This window comes from Mustela lutreola, chromosome 6 (assembly GCF_030435805.1).
Source record: "Mustela lutreola isolate mMusLut2 chromosome 6, mMusLut2.pri, whole genome shotgun sequence".
Lineage (NCBI taxonomy): Eukaryota > Metazoa > Chordata > Mammalia > Carnivora > Mustelidae > Mustela > Mustela lutreola.
In genome coordinates, this window is record NC_081295.1 from 136,365,803 (window position 1) to 136,385,690 (window position 19,888).

Sequence of the window (19,888 nt, forward strand, 5' to 3'; positions counted from 1 at the left end):
AGGGGTTTGGTGCACAGTATTTATCAAGGGAGTGTTCTCTAGGAAGAACTATAAGGAAGGGAGGGAAGGGGACTAGGGAAGGACAAGAGAGCAGGGATGTGACTCCCTTCCACAGTGGAGAGCTCTGGAACATAAACATCACCCCAGGTTTGTCTTCCACTTAGGCAAAGGAGCCAACCTTTTATACTTTCCCCTGACAACCAGTCATTAGTGTAGGCTGACCACCCCCTGCAGATGGGGGGTGTAATCTCCCCACAAGAGACCACCCCTGAACCCAGAGCAATTAGCAGCCAAACTCCCTGGGGGAGGGGTGGGAAAATGTGAGTGCAGTGAAGCAAGGAAGAGGATAATCGTGAGAGTACCAAGGACATCTATCAAAATTCTTTTTTTTCCCCTAAGATCAAGTTTTTCTAAAGAACACTATTATAAAAGATTAATCTATAAAGCAAGAATTAAATTAAACACACAGGCAAGTACACTTAGACACCTTCTTACTAGGCTTTTGCTGTTATAATTCTTGTTTTTATCTTATTCCTGCTCATAGATCTTAATGAAAATATACTTTTGTCACTTATTTCAACATGAAACCCAAATTCATGTATAAGATCCAGGTCTTCAAGTACCTGGAGACCTCACTTGATTTTTAATAACTGCTGCTTTGGACTTCCTTAGCCAGAGGAACTAGATTGGCCTGGTCTGGCTCCTTCCACCCAGAGGTGTTCAGGACCTTGCCACTCAACCCAGACTCTTGTTTTCTTTGCACAGAAAGAAAGCAAGGGTTGGGGACAGCACCCCTTCCTTAGTCCCATGCTCTAGTTTTCTGCCAAGTATAGTAGAAGATAGAGCTTAATCCCATCAGGCTTCCCTAGCCAGCAGTGAGTCCCCTAGCTGTCTTCATCAATCCAAAGAAGCTTCCCCAACACTCAACCACCTCTTCACCTTTGCCTCTAATATTCTATTCAGTGGAGAAAAATCATCTGTCCTTCCTGGCCTCTTGCCACTCACCAAACTAGTAAGACTCTGGTAAGAGCCAAAATTTACCTATGACGGTCCCCATAGCAACAGTTTCTTTCCTGACACTAGTGCTTTCAGTTAACTACTGCTACAAAAGTCTCAGTTTGTACCAGAACATTACTTTTTAAAACACATTTAAGTAGAATTTGACAAGGGTTTTATATAGAGCAATAAAGCAGTTTCACCTCAGTGATTCATAAATATCTAGATGTGGTTTATGATTATGGTCCTTAATTTACCCCATAATCATCATCATCAACCTAACAATATGATGAATGACACAGAGGTCGGTATGAAGATTTATATATTTAAGATGTAAAAACGTTTAGAGAAAATGATATCATGTGAAGAATCTTCACGGATAAAGATTTGAAAAGTGAAGTGGAGTATCAAGACCTGAATGATACGTTTGTTAACAGGTTTCTCTATTTCCCACTTGTGCTACCACATGAAAATGCTGCTGCCATATTTTTATCTGCCCGTAAACGTGACAGAGCACTTTTCGTCAAGTAATGAGTCTCCATCATCTGTTCTGCTATGGGGCCATCTGCAAATTCCATTTGGACACCATCACTATCTATCACATCACATCGTAGCTTAAAAATGTACCAATCAGAGATAGCTTGTGGCTGAAATACTGACAATGACAGAGATTGACCAGGCTGGCCAGCACAGGGATACTTCTATGTTCTCAGACACTCATTTTATGGGGCACTTTACTCATGTGCACCACCTGTAGTTACTGCGGCCAAGTCTGCCCCTGGAAGAAGCCATGAAATGAAGAGTGGCCAAGAGGTTGATTTCATGGTTAGTAAGCAAGGATATGAGCTAATGTGTATCCACTATATAAAGGATGGCCCTCTAAATCCTGGAATCCTTTTCATATGCTTGTGGGGATCAACAATAAAATTCATACAGATGGACAGTGAATGTAGTTTAGGGGAAAGCAAGAGGCATTTTATAAGGTCAAGAACCTGCCAGCCAAGGACACTGGATTCCTGTTGGAGCTCTAATCAGTTTCTCTCCAAAACCAATATTCTCATTTACCTGATAGTTGCATCTAACCAAATAGAAGGGTAATTCTCCTGTTGGGGTCCTGAAAACTCAACCACATGCTTTTTCTGGCATCCAGGGAAGGAAGAGCCTCCCTCTGGTTGGGAATCCTTTTTGGGGGCACTGGGTAATGGCAGGGAGAGGTCCTTCCCTCCGGTGCTTGAGAAATGAGGACATGAATGAAATCAAGGATCCTGGGCTGGGAGATCTCCATAGCAACAAATTCCTGCTCTAACCCTTCTTGGTCCAAAACTTCCAAACCACAGTGAGGTGGGAGGATGTGCTTATTACAAAAAGATACTCTTGCCTCTTCTCTTTTTTCAAATCCTACCACCTACCCCACCAAGCCCAGATGTATAAGCACGCCCCAGGTGTCCACATGCACACATATACCCATAGATCTTAAAGGAGAAACTCCTTCCATGCTTCTAACTCTCAGGTCAGATATCTTTATCCCAAAAGACCTCATGTGATGAGGAAAGAGCATTAACAGAGTCATTATTTATAAACACAGTAGCTATTTCAAAAGCAAAACAGGGAAATAATTTATTCCCAAAATGATGGCTCTGGATATACTGGAGGAGGACATTCCATCTCTGTGTTTGCCCTATCCCTAGTTGCATGGGCAGTAAACTCTGGAAACCTACCAAGACAAGCCAAACAACACTTGCTAAGCTGCTGGAAGTTGCTGGTAGCAGGGTGGTCTTGAACCATATTGTGAAGATATAAAACCAGCAGTGTCCATGGAGTGGAAGAGTCCAGTCAAGCAAAGGAACAAACCAGGGCAAAAATGGGGAGAAGAATTCAGCTGGCAATTCCACAAGTCACCAGCAGATAGAGGAATGTATAGATTGCTCGGTTTCAGACTTAGCATGAATCAGAATCATCTGGAAGACTTGTCCCCTGAATCCCAGCAACACTTGCAGACTTGCTAGGGTCCCAAATCTTGACACCAGCAAGTAACCTCCAGACCTCATATGGTGGAGTCTCCTAGACTGATAGTTGACTTTTACACAAGTAGACTGCTCTATGAGCACATCTTATTCCCTGAGCTCTCTGGAATATATAGTGAGTGTTGATGCTTCTGCTCTGCTAAGGAGGAAACTGACCCACAATAGGTCATTGGCTCACCTAAGGTCACCCAGCACATTAGCAGGAGTTTCAGAATTGAACCCAAAGCTCCTGAGTCATGGCCCAGTGACAAACCTCATTTCACCATGTGGCTCTTTGTGGCTATAAAAAGATCCATCTCTGGCGAGAGCCTCCTCCGTTTGTTGAGATAAGCCGAGTACAGGGCACTGTGCATGTGCCTTAACTGGGCAGTGAGCCACCAGCTGCCTGGCAGGAAGTATGACTGTCCAGAAGAGAAAAAAGAAGGGAATGCCTCAAGGAGGAGGTGTAAAAAAAAGCCTTGTCCTTGGATAGCTGAAGGTCAGATCAAGACATGACACAGCTATTCTATGGAGAAAATCTCTTCTTTGATTGCACAACTGTTTATAACATTTGTTTTCTTGATGTAAATATGAGGTCACTGGACACAGAATTGAGAAGACATGTGCACAATCAGCTCCAACCCGCCACTGCCCCAACCTCGCCTCGCACTCCCCATCTTTAGGCAAGGAACATCAATTTGTACTAATGGTGAATTTTCCATCCAGAGCTAATCATATGTGATGCCCATCCCAAAGAAGTAAGGATTCTAATGCCATGGTAGATGAAGTGAGTATTATCTTTGTTAAGTTATCCCTGGAAATAAACACAGCCTTACCATTACAACATCTGCTCCACAGTTTAAAGATCAAGGGCGAGACACTGCCTGGGTTTTAATCATTGCTTTGTTACTTACTAGGTCTGTAAACTTAGGCATTTACTTAAATTCTCTGTGCCTTAATTTCCCTCATCTCGTAGGAATAATAATAATAATATAAATCTCATAGGTGGTTATGAGTCTTAAACTATTTAGAAGATACAAAGCACTTAAAATAGTAGCTGGTACAAGTAAGCCCCCAATAAATGTCACATATCATTACTATATGTTGATGGATGAAAACTACTTCTGTAAACACATGGGCAAGGTGAGGGAAGTTGCACTTAGATCATTCTCACATATAGTGAGGATCAGGAAAACACATAGAGAATGATAGATCCTCATTTCTGAAAAAGGGTGTTAAAGACTTTGAGTCCAAGCTCCCACTCAATGAGGAAATCCCTTCTGCTACACCAATTTCTTTTTTTTTTTTAATTCAATTAGCCAACATATAGTACATCATTAGTTTTTGATATAATGCTCAATGATTAATTAGTTGCTACACCAATTTCTGCAGGAACATCTCCAGTGATAGGATATCCTTCTTAAGGCTACTTCTACTGTTAGCCTGTGTGTTAGCCTCCGCAGTTCTGAATCAAAAACAACCTCCAATTTACCCCAACCCCCTTCTCCTCTCTAACTCCCCATGTCTTCCATGCTATTTGGAAGGGGAGGTGAATCATGAGAGACCATGGACTCTGAAAAACAATCTGAGGGGTTTGAAGTGGCGGGGGGGTGGGAGGTTGGGGTACCAGGTGGTGGGTATTATAGAGGGCACGGATTGCATGGAGCACTGGGTGTGGTGAAAAAATAATGAATACTGTTATGCTGAAAATAAATAAATTAATTAAAAAAAAAAAAAACGACAACCTCCATGTGCCCTCCTTAATACCCTGTGATGAGCACTAGGTGTTATATGTAACTAATGAATCATGGAACACTACATAAAAAACTAATGATAGGGGCGCCTGGGTGGCTCAGTGGGTTAAGCCGCTGCCTTCGGCTCAGGTCATGATCCCAGGGTCCTGGGATCGAGTCCCGCATCGGGCTCTCTGCTTAGCAGGGAGCCTGCTTCCTCCTCTCTCTCTGCCTGCCTCTCCGTCTACTTGTGATTTCTGCCTGTCAAATAAATAAATAAAATCTTAAAAAAAAAAAAAAAACTAATGATAGAAAACATGAACATGATAGAAACATGATAAAAAAATTAATTAATTAAAGAAAGTAACCTCCAGGAATGCACAGTTCATTGCTGCTAGTTGGTCCTGCTGGAACCACATAGAAATGTTTGATCCCTCTGCTCCCTAAGGAGAAATAAGTTCAAACTCCTGGATTACCAACAGCAGTAACACTCCATTAACCAGCTCAAAATGCAAGCTACACTAGTTCACAGAGTTGAGTGGCTGATAGCTAGCTCTCTGAGGATCTCAATACTCAAAACCACTGGACAGCTCCTCAGGCCCCCTGGGTCAGGTACAATCAGATTCCTATTCTGGGTGACTCATTCTCTTCACATTGGGAATTGCCCAGAGAAGGCTAAAGTGGCAAGGTCAGCTTAAATATCACCCTTTGGTTCAGAGAATAGAGGGCAAAGGAAACAGTCAACAAAACCAAAAGACAACTGATAGAATGGGAAAAGATATTTGCAGATGACATATCAGATAAATGGCTAGTATCTAAAATCTATAAAGAACTTATCAAACTCAACATCCAAAGAACAAATAATGCAATAAAAAAAAAAAAAAGAAATGGACAAAAGACATGAACAGACATTCCGGCAAAGAAGACATCCATATGGCCAACAGACACATGAAAAAGTGCTCAATAGTACTCAGCATCAGGGAAATACAAATCAGAACCACAGTGAGATATCACCTTACAGCAGTCAGACTGGCTAAAATTAACCAGTCAGGAAACAACAGGTTTTGGCGAGGATGTGGAGAAAGGGGAACCCTCCTACATTGTTGGTGTGAATGCAAGCTGGTAGAGTCACTCTGGAAAATTGTATGGAGGTTCCTCAAAAAGTTGAAAATAGAGCTACCCTATGACCCAGCAATTGCACTACTGGGTATTTACCCTAAAAATACAAATATAGTGATCCAAAGGGGCACGTGCACCCGAATATTTATAGCAGCAATGTCCACAATAGCCAAACTATGGAAAGAATGGAATGAACCTAGATGTCCATCAACAGCTGAATGGATAAAGAAGATGTGATACACACACGCGCGCACACACACACACACACACACACACACGTATACTCACATACATACATATACATACAAAAAACCTGAAATCTTGCCATTTGCAATTATGTGGTTGGAACTAGAGGGTATTATGCTAAGTGAAATAAGTCAATCAGAGAAAGACAACTATATGATCTCTCTGATAGGAAGAATTCAAGAGGCAGGGCAGGGGATTATTGGGGGAAGGGAGGGGAAAATGAAGTAAGATGGGACTGGAAAGGGAAACAAACCGTAGGAGACCCTTAATCTCAGGAAACAAACTGAGGGTTGCTGAAGGGGAAGGGGGTGAGAAGGATAGGGTTCCTGGGTCATGGACATTGGGGAGGGTATGTGCTATGGTGAATGCTGTGAATTGTGTAAGACTGATGATTCACAGACCTGTATCCCTGAAACAAATAATACATTATATGTTAATTTTTAAAAAAGAGTCTAATAGGGACTGTACTCAGTGAAAATGAAGTAGATATCAAAAAACAAAGACAAAAACTTGAACCATAATAGTAAAGTGGTGGGAGGGTGATGTCTTTTAAAATGACCCTTCAAATATTTGAGGATACAACCCTGACCAGTGTAAGGTATTTCTTCCACAGGCTGAATACTTTAAATATCCTCTGTAGAGAATAGTAGAGAGCTTTCATGAAGAGTCTGGCTCAGGCACTAAACTGGGTTTGATTCCTTGGATCCCCCACTTATGATCAGTGTGACTTAAGACTAGTCATTTGCTTCTAAGGTCAGTGTCCTCAGCTGTAAAGTGGGGATTAAAATAGCACGGACCTCAAAGAGTTGTTGGGAAAATGAAATGAGTGCACTTCAGTAGAGTTTGTGCCCAGGAAGCACTCACAAATCATTAGTTTGCGACGACAACTCTACTTTGGCACAATTGTGCTTTTGCTAACATAGTAGATAGAATTTCTTTCTAAAAAGCAACATCATATGGAACTAAAGGGTATTATGCTAAGTGAAATAAGTCAATCAGAGAAAGACAATTATCATGTGATCTCTATGATATGAGGAATTTGAGAGGCAGGGGTGGGGCTCATAGGGGGGAAGAGGGAAAAAATGAAACAAGATGGGACAGGGGTGGAAGACAAACCATAAGAGACTCTTAATCTCGGGAAACAAACTGAGGGTTGCTGGAGGAGGGGAGAGAGAGAGGGTGGCTGGGTGATGGATGTTGGGGAGGGTATGTTCTATGGTAAGTGCTGTGAATAAAAATTTTTTTAAAAAGCAACATTGTAAGTTACTACTAAACATTATTTAATTAGATTATGTAGATATAGGGATAGTATGGAGTGATTTGAAAAGAATACAAATGCCTAGACAGAGTCTGGCAATTTATTATGTTTTAATTGCTACTGAATTTTTAAAAATATAACCCTCCTTTTTTTTTCAAATTAAAGAGTAAATAGTTTCTACTCATTCTGAAATTTTCAGAATTATTATATACGCTTTCCCTTCCTGATCCTCCATACCCCCACTCCCCCAGCCATAAAAAGCCCCAAAGTTATTTCTTCTGGGTTATTGGGTCAATATATATTTAAATCATTACAAAATATGAAGAAAAGTTTAAAATCAAACAGATGGCCATCTCAGCAATAGGAGGATTCAGTTAGAAGGATCCTGTGGCAAAATACACCAAGTACCAGTATGCTGTAGTCTTAAGTGAACAAGACAGACCCTGAGATTCTGTCCTCACGGAGCTTACATTCCGTTCATACTTATGCAGTACCTCTGCCCTGTACTTAACTACACGATCCTACAAACATACGTACATGTATATTCTACCCTTCTGCTCTTCAGTTCTTCCAGATGCTTTACCTCCTTCATTTCTATTTCTGATGTCTGTAGTATACAAGGTGTTCAGTAGCATTTTGGGTTAACAAATAAATGCATGAGTGATAGAAGGAATGGATGAACCCATGGATTTATTATATGCCTTGCCTCCAACAGGCAATATCAGATTTTCTAAAACAAAATTTTCCTCTGTGGATGAACCGTTAAACGTGGTGCTGAAGTATTGAGAAATCCACTCCTGACTGTCTTTCCTTCTGAAAGGAGGCAGTGAACACTGGGCTCCAGGATGACAGCTTGTGTGAATAGTCAACTATGGGGTCTTCCTCTAGTGAGAATAGGCTGCCAGGGGACACCATTGATAGCAACATGACCTGTGGGCACAACTGGGCTCAACGTCTCCTTCCAGGAAACCAGGAGTCAGTCACTCCTCCTCAAACACTTGAGCTGGAAAAATGCAACATTTATCTGGCTTTTCTTCCTCACCCTCTTTGGGGAAATGAATCTTGACAATGGTTTTGACGAGCCCCATCACTGCACTTTCAGAGATTTTCCTTCAATGAACTTTTCTCTAGGCTAAAGAGCAAGTCCAAACTCTGGCAATAACTAGGACAATAATTGAGAGAATTGAGGAACTGTTCACTCATATACCTCAGGCAAAAAAAAAAAAAAAAAAAAAAAAAGTCTCTTCCGCATGACAGGTCTAGAAGAAGTGAAGCAAGAGGAATTTGAATGTTGCCTGCAGTGTCTATTCAGTCCAGCTCTGCGAACATTTGTTGCACGCCCACTGAGTCCCCAGCACCAGATTCGGGGCTATGGGCTCACAGAAATGGGAGTTTATAGCTGCGGGGTCTGGTTTGGGTGTGCTTTTGTTCACTTGGATGTAGAAGCCCTGCCCCCACCCTGAATTCTCCTTCAGCCACCTGCTCATCCCACCTCTACTGGATGCTAAGCTGTCACTTAGATGGAACGTCATCAAATAGTGTCTGCCACCAACTTAATTTAACACCCTCCCAACTTCCCTGCAGATTTTATTTTGGCTGTGTTCGGGGAATACACTGCAGATGGCTCGTGGTGAGTGATTCTGTTTTACACCAGCTGCTATGGAGGCTGAACCAGGCCCCATTTCATTGCACTCTGACCAGGCTCCTGTCCTCTTTGGACCACCTGAGGTGATGCCCTAGTGAGAGCCTGCCTGTCGGGGTCAACTGTGTGTTTGTCCCCAGGCCTGCCTGGCTCAGTGAGGGCACCAGCCCTGACAGCAGCTGCAGGTGCCCAGCCAATTACAGGGACAAGCTGAGGGCTCCCCCAGGGGCTGTCGTGCCTCGAACTCACTGGCAGCTCTTCTCTTTGTTCTGCTAGATTCAGCCCTTGGTCATCCCTGGTCATCCTCCACCTTTTCCCTTGCTGACCTCATTCATGCTCACAGCTTCAATTACTACAACCTGACAATCCTCTACAGCTCTCTGTGCAACCTCTCTTCTGCTCGCATTCAGGGGTCTGCCACCCGAGATGGCCACCTGCACCAACAATTGAAGCACCTCATAGTCAAGGCCGTCCCGTAAACTTGCCTCTCTTCCTGAACACCCAGAGCTCGAGTACCTGAGATGGCATGAGTGTCCCCCCAGTTCCTGCTTCCCTGAGGCTCCCTAATAGCCAAGAGGTTGCCTGATCCTGTTGGAGCCCCTTAGCCTTTTTAGTTCTCCTTCATTTTAGTCACTTCTGTCTTTGAACCCTTTTCCATGGAGAAGACTGTGATCACTTTCCAAAGTACTGCCAGGAAAGATTTTTTAGACACAGATTTAATCCTGAGATTGTGCCCCCCCTTAGAGCCTCACAATGACCCATGACCCGGAATGATGGTGAGAGCGACAATCGGCCCTCAGTCAGCATTCGGAGGGCACCTTTGAAGTACTGTGTGGGCAGTAACTCATCCAAACCTCACAACAACCTGTGAAGAGAGAACTGTTATCACATCCATTTTAAAGATAAATAAACTGAGGCATAGAGCACTCTCTTAGTCCCTACTTTTTAGTAGGAGAGCCAGAATTCAAACTGCTATCCATGTTCTTAATCCCTGAGCTACACAGTCTCTCAAACTTTTGTTATTTCCTTAGCAGAAGGGCCCTTTCTACTCTCAAACAAAACCCCACATGGACTCCTATAGCCCAGTAGACAACCAACATCAGGGAATCTTTGATGATTCAATGGGGAGGGGACATAGGCTCCGAAGCCAGACCCATTCAGTCTCTTGCTCCCCCTTCATGGCCCTAGAGCTCCTCCTGGGGACCCCAGAGCTCTGTGGGGGCCTATTTGTAAACACTGGCCCAGGGACTGAAGCTTAGCTGATAATATGATTCAAAAGTAGATTGCAGGCCTGGGGTCCCAGAGATGTGGTCTGCAAAACGTCAAAGAGCTATGAAGGGGAGCAAATGTCCTCAAAGCCAGGGTGTAAGACTAAAAGCTCTTCGTGGGTGAGAACCCCTCATCCCCATTAGCCAGGAGCTCCATGAGGATCAGCAAAGGACCTCATAAGCTGGGGGAAAGTCATTGATCACCCTTCACCCAATCACAGCTTGCTATCTCCAGGGCTCAAGCCAGCGGACCCCCAGCAAGACTAGGAGGGTGTCCTGTGAAGGCAGCCGGACATGCCCCCTGAGTGTCCCATGACAGGGTACCTCTAGGTGCCCCGCACCAAGCTTGTCTAACTTACCAGGAACCCCACAAGCCCAAGAGAAGGACGAATGGCAGGGAGGGAACTAGAGATCCCCATACCTGTTGCCAGAATGAGGGGCACTGAATCAACACAGTAAAGAACTCTGATCAGGAAGCACAAATCTAACTCTACCAAACTTGCCTCCTCCCATAGGAGATTCTTTATCCCAAACCTGCTTCAGTATGGATGACCACCCACTGGCCACCATTCCCTTAGAGTAACCCCCAGCAAGGCTTCTATTTCTGGGTGGTCTGCTGTATGACCCAACACTTCATTTCTTTCAGCAGATAGCCCCAGGGCCCACCAGACCATCTGCGCTTGTCTTCCCCCATCCCCAATCCACAGTGCAACATGGGAAAGCTCAAGGTGCTCAAGGTGGTCCAAGAGCAGTGGCCCCCTGTGGTACCACCTCTCTGAGGGGAAAGTGCCTTTGGCCTTTTCAGAGGAGCCACTGCTGAGATAACCCTTTTGCCCTTACCCCTGCCAAACTGAAGCTCCCAGTGGGAAGGCATCCACCATGTCCCGTGTCGCCATGTCTCCTGTGCATCAGACATTCTCTCTGATTGCCAGGAAAGCCAAAATAATGAGGTCCATTGGCTGAGTGTGAGCCATTCTTTACTAGAGACAAGAAACCATTTCGGAGAAAACTAGATGGCATAATTAATGCAGCCTTTCATAAACATCTAGAGAACATTTTCATTTTGTATACCCCCCCCCTTTTTTTGGCTTTTAAGAAAATTCATAGCACACTTTTCACCAAGGACTGTTAAAACTGTAAAATGTTATTGCTTTAGTGTAAACACCCAATATTCCATCTAGATCCCAGCAGGGAAAAATCACTTTTAAAGTCTACTCAATCTAATTAAATGCCTTCCTGGTCATCTGTTCGCTGTGTCTACTATCCTAAAATTAGCTATTTATAAGAATGCGTATCCAGGTACCCAAAGTACAGGGTGTCAAGCTCCTGGCTCCTGAGCCAAAGGTCTTAAAGAGGTATAGGCTGTCATAGGAAATGCTTGAGGAAAGTCCATGAGATTTACATCGGTGGGAAGACCGAGGCGGGGAGAAGTGAGTGGGAACACAAGGGGTGCATGTCTCCTCTTGGAGGATGGGGATGTCTTCTTCCCTACCAGCACTGGTAGGGAAGAAGGGGCTCCAAGAGACCTGGGAAGGAAATCTGGGCACCGATGCTCTCCTTCCCCCACCCTTCTCGGAAAGTCAGTGTGAGCAGATTGTTCTGTTTTTATACCAAGTTATTCATTACGCAGAAGCCTGAGTACCCAACTGGCTGGAATTCCAACAGGAGGATCATCTGTTTATCTTGGAGCCGTGCTGTCTGCCACCCTCATTACTACAGCGCCTGAGGTAAGGGAACAACCCTGGAAGCGTGTTCACCTGACAACTGGGAGTCTCCTGGGATGGGTGGTGATTGGCCTAGTGTTTCTAGAATGCCTCGCTGAGAAGGCAGGCTGAGAAATGAAAACATATATGTGAACGGTTTGAGAAGGCATATCCCACCCATATCTGCTGCTTGCAACTTTTAAGTGCACACACAAGGGTCCAGTGAAGGGGGTGCAGAGACAAAAGATAATTGCAGCCAGATGTACACTGGAGAAGTTATCCCCATATTTTGATTTGCACAGACTTTAATGTTTCAGAAATTTTCATGGGTGCTGTTCCATTTGATGCTAGTGGTGCTAATACCATTACACAGATGTGGAAACTGAGGCTCAGAGACTTGCACACACTGAGACCACTGAGCCTTAAATACAGGGTTTTTTGTTTTTTGGGTTTTTTCTTGGTTTTGTTTTTTTGACTCCGAACCCAGATTTTAACAAACCTGGACAGTCTTCAGACCAAAGAGAAAGCTATCAGTGACTGAATACCTACCTTGTGACTGCCACCTCATTTTTCCCATGAAATTCTCTCCCAGTCCAGTGTATGAGCTTGCCTAGTTCATTGAAGAGAAAGCCAGATTTGCATTAAACAATCTGACCTGCTAGAAAGGGTTAGGAGTTGAGGTTAAAAACCCAGTCTGCTCACCTCCCAATCCAGTTTTCTCTCCTCTGCCAATCTAGTCCTCTTATGCTATATATGATAAAAACAAAGCCCTGAGGGGTTAAGTGACTTGTGGGATCACTCAGCCAGCTAGAGGAAGAGCTGAGCCTGAAATCTGACCCCCTACGCCATAAGGACCCGAAGCCGTGTTGTTACCTAATTGTTGCTGCCCTGAAATCAAACAAGATCATAATGAGGTACCCGGCTAGTTCTTTTAAAGCAGCTCTAACATTTAGCAGCGCTAAGTGATGAAAGAAGCCTGGGACTTCAAAATGCCCAAAAGAATGGTATCAAAGCCTGCAGCCAGGGGTAGATCCGGGTCAGTTCTATATATAGATGTAATTGTTCACCAGCATTTTCAACTAGTTTGTCTGAGCAGCCTTATAAATTCTTTCAAGTCCTGTTTCTCCATGGGCGCCATGCACTGTGCTGGGAATAGCTGTGGTTGCTGGATCGTTAACCCCACTGAGTATCTCATTGTCTGAAGGTCGCCCAGCTGTGACTATTCAAACAAGCAAAGGTACAATAACCTAATGGAAGCTACCTGAATTGTCAGCATACAGTCCAAGTGGTGACCAGAGAGAGTTGCCCAGGGCCACTGAGGCAGAGAGCCCGAGAGAGCTGCGGAAAAGGAAAGAGAGGCACAGGCTATTCTCAGATTCTCACTTGCAGTCCTTATAGCAGTGACAAAAGGAGACACAGACGGGGGAGGGAGTTGCGACAGATGGTCTCTATCCAGGGAGTAGCAGAAGAGAATGCTGACGTCAAGAAAAAACGGGGGCTGTGACCCTAGTGATGACTCTATTTCCTGTTCCAGGCTACTTGGCAGGGATTCTGGTAGGAGGAACACTTATTCATTGTCAAGATTTACTGGACTCCTCTCCTCACAATTATGTGAGCATCTGCAAAGATGGGAGGCTCTTACAAGAAGAAAAGGTTATTTTGCAAGGACACTGGTTGGGGTTCAGATGCTTTATGAGTGGAGATCTGGCAGCATCGCTTTGCTGTTGAATATTTTTATAAGAGCTAATTAGTACCCTGGAAGTGGAGGAGGGATGGGAAGAAAGTGGATCTCTGACTCTCTTGAGGGTCAAGGATTGAAAAGAAGGTCTGAGCACTGGGCCATATTGTAGTGAGGACCACAGAGCCCAAGGGAGCTCAGTTGTCATTGGGAAACCACTCAGGACCACTGTGAATGGTTGTGTAGGTTGTGCACCGAACAAGCCTAGGATGCAAAAGGGGGTTTAATCTCTTTTTGGATTTGTGCAACGCATAATATATAAATTATAGATGATGACCCTGGGAGTCTTATAAAGTTCCAAAGCACAAAGATCAGAAGAAGATTGATTTTAGTCATGGTATATTGCTTAGGAATCCCCCCTAACCCAGCCACCCTGATGTATCCGGAGGAAGATAGTTTCAGGGTTATTTGAGCAAACAGAATTATAAAAACATACACTTACAGATTAAAACACAGGCAATTTTTGTATGGAATACACGGTTATCCAGAGCCAGGGTGAATTAACAAAGTTTTGCCTTGAGGCCAGTGGGAGCAGATAGCTAAGCAGAAACCACTGCTTTATGGGACATCAGGAGCTTTGCTATCCATCCCTGGTACAGCTGAGAGCAACAGTGCGGTCAGCAGGTTTCACAGGTCATCACTGTGGTATTGGCAGCAGCCACCAGTTCTGTCAGCTCCAACAGCTGCAAGGTGGGGGCAGACCTGAGTCCCTGGCTCTGCCCTGGCAGTGGCAGTGCCCAGCAAATTCCCATTCAATGGGAGTGACATCTTCAAGGACAGTCAGGGAGCCAGGGGTTGTGGTGGGTTGCATTACAGGAGCCCAACAGAGTTCCCACTTGGCCACCATGGGTGCCAATCAGAATTATTTCAGGAATCCATGGACGTAATTCTGGGAGCTTTGCACACATTTGAGGGGGGAGGATTTGTGGGAGATAGATAGGAGTTCTGGAGAGATGAGGTACAGGGATCTATGCAACAGGTCTTCACTGAAACCCAAAGGCTGCCACAGCCCAAGGCACACTGGCTACACAGATATAGCAACTAAGTTGCATCATCCTGTAAGCCTAGGACTCCTGAGGATGAGCACAGAAGAAAGGTGTTAGACCAAGGTACAAAGACTAAAGCAGCACGTACTTCCCAAAGGTCATAGTAAAGCCAATGAGAGGACAAGCAGCTGGGCCAGGGAGCCAGCAGGATTGAAGGTACCAGACATCAGGCGAAGTAGGAGGTAATACTCTGAGTCTTATTACCCAGAGTATCTTGACACAGAGTTGGGTTTGCTGCTAAGAAGAGGACCTTGGGGTTTCTTGAAGCTACTTCCTCAATGACTGAGGCCAGAATTGGGAAGAGAATAAAACCTACCCAGCCTTCTGACACGATGGTTATTGCACCAAGCATGTTGGCGGTTTCCAGGGTTCTCTAGAAAGTCCAAGGAGAGGTATCTAAATTAATCATAATGACGGACAGCCTTCTATGAGAGGAAACAAAAATGTGGCCTCTCTGTTCAGAACGATAGGGCTGAGAGGGAAGATCATGAAATTATATCAGATTCATCCAAAGAAAAGAGGGCAGTACTGCCTCAGTGCTGCAAGAAGAAAACCTATGGAATAACTCTAAGAGGCCATACCCCAAAAGTTAGGTTCCATTTCCACAGGTTAGTGTCCCTGTCATTAAGGACAGGCATGCTTTCTCAAGAACTTCCATGGTGACCCTGCTGTCAACACACATTCTTTGAATGGAGTGTTGAAAGGGACATGCATCTCACACACTTCAGTGTTTTGTTTTGCTTTAATGTGATTTGGGGAGTAAAGGGCATTTGGAAGGATGCTGGGGACAATAAGGTGGGGTGTTTGCTGTGGACTCCATACTAATCAAACTCTTAAAGTCCCATGTGAGATTAAAAAAATAGTAAACAGTACCCAGAAAGCATCGACCTTTTGAAGTCTTAGGAGCCCCTGGGGATGGTGCATCTGAACAGAGGAAGGATGACAAGGAAGACCAAACTGTTGTTTGTCATATTTAGGGGTCATAAACATTTCTGGTGCCATTTGCAATGGAGAAAAAGTCTTATGCAGTTAAAAAAATATTGGGCTACCAGCATTATCCATTTACCAGCCGGACATTTTAATTGGTGATTGACCACGCTCCACATTGTTACATCTTTTCTTTTGTTGTCTCAGATAATTGGCTCCCAACCCGCAAGACAAAAATCATTGGCAGGGCTTCAAATCCCTTTGCACAGCACACCTCATCTGTGGATTTGGTAAATATTTCTCACATATTATATACACTGTTATTTTTCATGTTGGTATTAATGGGATTTATAAAATACAAATCTAATAGCTTTACTAAAAGTTATTGACCCTTTTTGCTGTGTATATCCTCAGTCAATGGGTGCTAAGCAAATACAAGTGCTGTTATGAATATATCCCTTTCAAGCTATCATTTTAAACCAATATTTATTATTGCCTTTCTTTCAGTATAAAAATAACGAATTCTGAGGCACCTGGGTGGCTCAGTGGGTTAAGACCTCTGCCTTCGGCTCAGGTCATGATCCCAGGGTTCTGGGATTGAGCCCCGCATCGGGCTCTCTGCTCAGCAGGGAGCCTGCTTCCTCCTCTCTCTCTCTCTCTGTCTGCCTCTCTGCCTGCTTGAGATCTCTATCTGTCAAATAAATAAATAAAAAATCTTTAAAAAAAATGAATTCTTATCTGCCATTTATTGAGGAGTTATTAGGTATCTGGCCATATGTGAAACCCCACACAAGAAGTATCTCATTTAATCTTCATGACGACTTCACAAGGTAGGAATTATCATAACCCCCACTTTATAGATAAAGGAACTTGAAGAGTTTCAGTAACTTACTGATGGTCCCACAGGTAATGAGAGGCAGAGCTGCACCTTGAGACCAGACCAACCTATACTTTAATTAACACACTCTACTACTTCATGTGCTCTATTAAAAAAATTTAGAAGACTGGAAAGTATAAGGAAACACTACTCCTGTATCCCTTCTACTCAGACATGGGGTGACAACATTTAAAATTTTGTCCATCCTGTCATTTTTTTCCGTGTCTCCCCAATCCCCATGGAAGTGGTTTTATACAGCATATTTTGTTTTGTGCTTTCATAAGGGATCTTTCTCTATAAAATTTTCTCTATAACATCACACATATGGGACACCTGGCTGATTCATTCCATTAAGCCTCCAACTCCGGATTTCTGCTCTGGTCACAATCTCAGGATGTGAGCTGGAGCCTCATATACACCTGAGCTGAGGACAGAGCCTGCTTAAGATTCTCTCTCTCTCCCGCTGTCTCTGTTTGCCCCACCTCCCTCAAAAAAAGCATGCATTGCCCATTGTATGGTTGAATTACCTTTTGCTTCCCTATTGTTGCAAATTCATATGGTTTCTAAAGTTTATTATTTAACAATATGTGGTAGGGAGCAAAACCTGTCCACACAGTATTTGTCTATTGTCAAGGCTTGAAATCTGTTTCTCCAATCCTCAAATCTGTTTTGGCCATGCAACTTGATTTGACCAATGGAAGATTAGGAGGTACACACAGGATGACTTACGCTGTGTTCACACACTGGGGATAACTCTCTTGTTGTTCTCAGAACCCTATAGTTGTCACCTTTCCAGATAGTCCCCATCTCTACCCCTGGCCCCAGGCAACCACTGATCTACTTTTTCTATCATTATAGGTTATAATTGTCTAGGCTTTTTGCTATAGAAAAGACCTTCCCCACACAAAAGATGACATAAATATTCACCTGTGTTTTCTTCTATTCATTTTTACATTTAACCTCTGGTTCATCTGAGACTTATGGTGAAGCATCTGTCATTATTTCCCAAGAATTTATTAATGTTCAATATAAATCTTTTTCCACCAATTTAAAATGCCAATTTTATCTCTCTCTCTCTCTCTCTCTCTCTCTCTCACACACACACACACACACACACATTCTTGAATCAGTGTCTATTATCCTTTTTGATCTCAAATTATTACAGACTTTTGATTATAGCAATGGTCTAGTTCTTCTGGATAACTGATAGTATAAGTACTCCCTCTTCCTAATCACTGCTTGTTATGCTTTTCAATTTTTTCTGGTCGGTTCTTATCCATTCTTCTTCCCAATAAAGTTGATTTTTTAAAACTTTAATTTAATTTAATTTTTTAATTTTTTACTTGGGAAGTAAGGATTCATTAAGAACATCGTGGTCCCAGGCTTTCCCCCACTTCATATATCTTAAAATTTTCTTTTATCCCCTCAAAAAAAAATCCCTATCACTTAAAACTAGATCTTCAAATCACATGCCTAATATTTTTAGCTAACTAGTCTTCAGTGCTTATCCTAGAAAACAACCTTCAGTGGATCTTTGAATAATGGAATAAGAGAGTGTTCGGCTATTGATACGAGGGGTGTAGGTAGGTGGTCACACCACAAGTTGGGAAGTGTGGACAGTATGAGGTCTACTGTCCTGCACTATCAGAAGTTGTTGTATTTTCAGCGCTACTGGGTTGCATGTTCTCTGATAGGTTGTGTGCATGCTCAAGAAAAAAATCTTTCAGTACACTTAATTCCTTAGTCAGCAATCTAAATTTTGCTTCCAGCCGTTCATTCCCTTCTTTGAGCTGATTTCCTCTGTGCAGCATATACTCTGCCTTCTGCTTGCTTTTCAACCAGTTTTGTTTTGTTTTTTTTTTTTTCCACAGCCATGTTGTTCCTCCTCCTATGTTGAGGATGCTCAGCCTGTTACGATTCATGCGCACTCTTTTTGCTTTGCTTGCTTGGAGGCACAGCTTCGTCCTCACCCCCAGGGCCAGCAGGCACCAGCTGGTATAAGCTATAAGCCGCTGGTATGAGCCTGAGTATGAATAACATGTCTTCTCCAGGTATTGTTCCACTGTGCTCTCTTGCTCATTTGGACGCTCTCCCTCACTGACACAGGACAGGTCGAGATGAGGGCAAGGTGACCCAATGGTTTCCCCACTAAGCTGCCCAGAAATCTTCACATGTACCTGCATCTCCAGCCCACCCAACTCCAGGCAGCCTCCACTAAGAGTGCCCCACGAGTCAATGAGGAAGAGTTGTGGCTCCCCAGGGAAATTTAGAATCAGTTTATCGGGTTCTAAAAAAGTGCCTGGGAATCATGAGCTTTAATTATTAGTTACATTTTTAGTGTGATTTCGTTTCTGCAAGTCTTGTTTGACCAGGTAGTTTGTATGCTTCCTAAGGACAATCGTCATCTTGGAATCTAAATAATTTTATGCACATAAAGTTCAAAACCGGGCAAATTTACTTTTACAGAGGTAGAAATAAGATCATGGTTACATTTTGGAGGTGGGTAGTGATGGGAAGGGCATGTGGAGGACTTCTTTGGGTATTGTGAATTCGGATCCTAATTTAGATTACATGGGAATGTTCATTTTGTGAAAATTCATTGAGCTCTGAGTTTCAGATTTGTGTACTCTTCTGTAGTAATTATAGCTCAGTCAAAAACTAATCTAAAATTGGGCTGCAGAGCAACATGAATGTGTGTGTGTGTGCAGGTATATATATATGTGCCTGTTCATATATATATGCATATATATTCATATATATATATATATATATATATATATATATATGCCTCCAGAAATGTGAAAGAACAAATTCCTTTCATTTTAAGCCTAGTAAATAGATACATAAATAAATAGGTAAATATGTAGCCAAACTCCATTCCTCCACACAAAGTAATGATGAGAATACCAACAGTGTAACAATGTTTCATAGTTTCATTCAATTCCCATATCAATATTTTTTAAGGCTCAACTTAGTTTCTTATATGTATAAATCTGTCACCAAAAATATTTTCTAATAAAAAATTTATCTAAATTTAAATAAAAGAGTCTCACTCCATCTACTAGAACTAACAGAATAAGACGGCACTCCAAGCTCTGTGATTGGTCCATGCAGATAGACCTATAAACTGGCAGCAGGTCCCTACATCGGTGTCTGGGAGGCCCCTGGGGGTCCCTGGAGGAACAGCTTCATCTACACAAAGGACACAGGGTGCATGCATAGATGGTGCCTGTTGAACAGAGACCTTACTAGTCATTGTTTTCCTCCTACCCATGGCGTAGGGTTGGCCGGATGCCAGGGGCTGACATCAGCAGCAGTCTGCAGGGACCACG

General features: G+C 43.2%; 1 pseudogene; it reads right to left on the reverse strand.

Annotated features, from left to right (window-relative positions):
- Positions 1-18,184: 18,184 nt before the first annotated feature.
- LOC131833244 (CCAAT/enhancer-binding protein gamma-like) lies at positions 18,185-18,636 on the reverse strand (annotated as a pseudogene).
- Between the last annotated feature and the right edge of the window lie 1,252 nt (positions 18,637-19,888).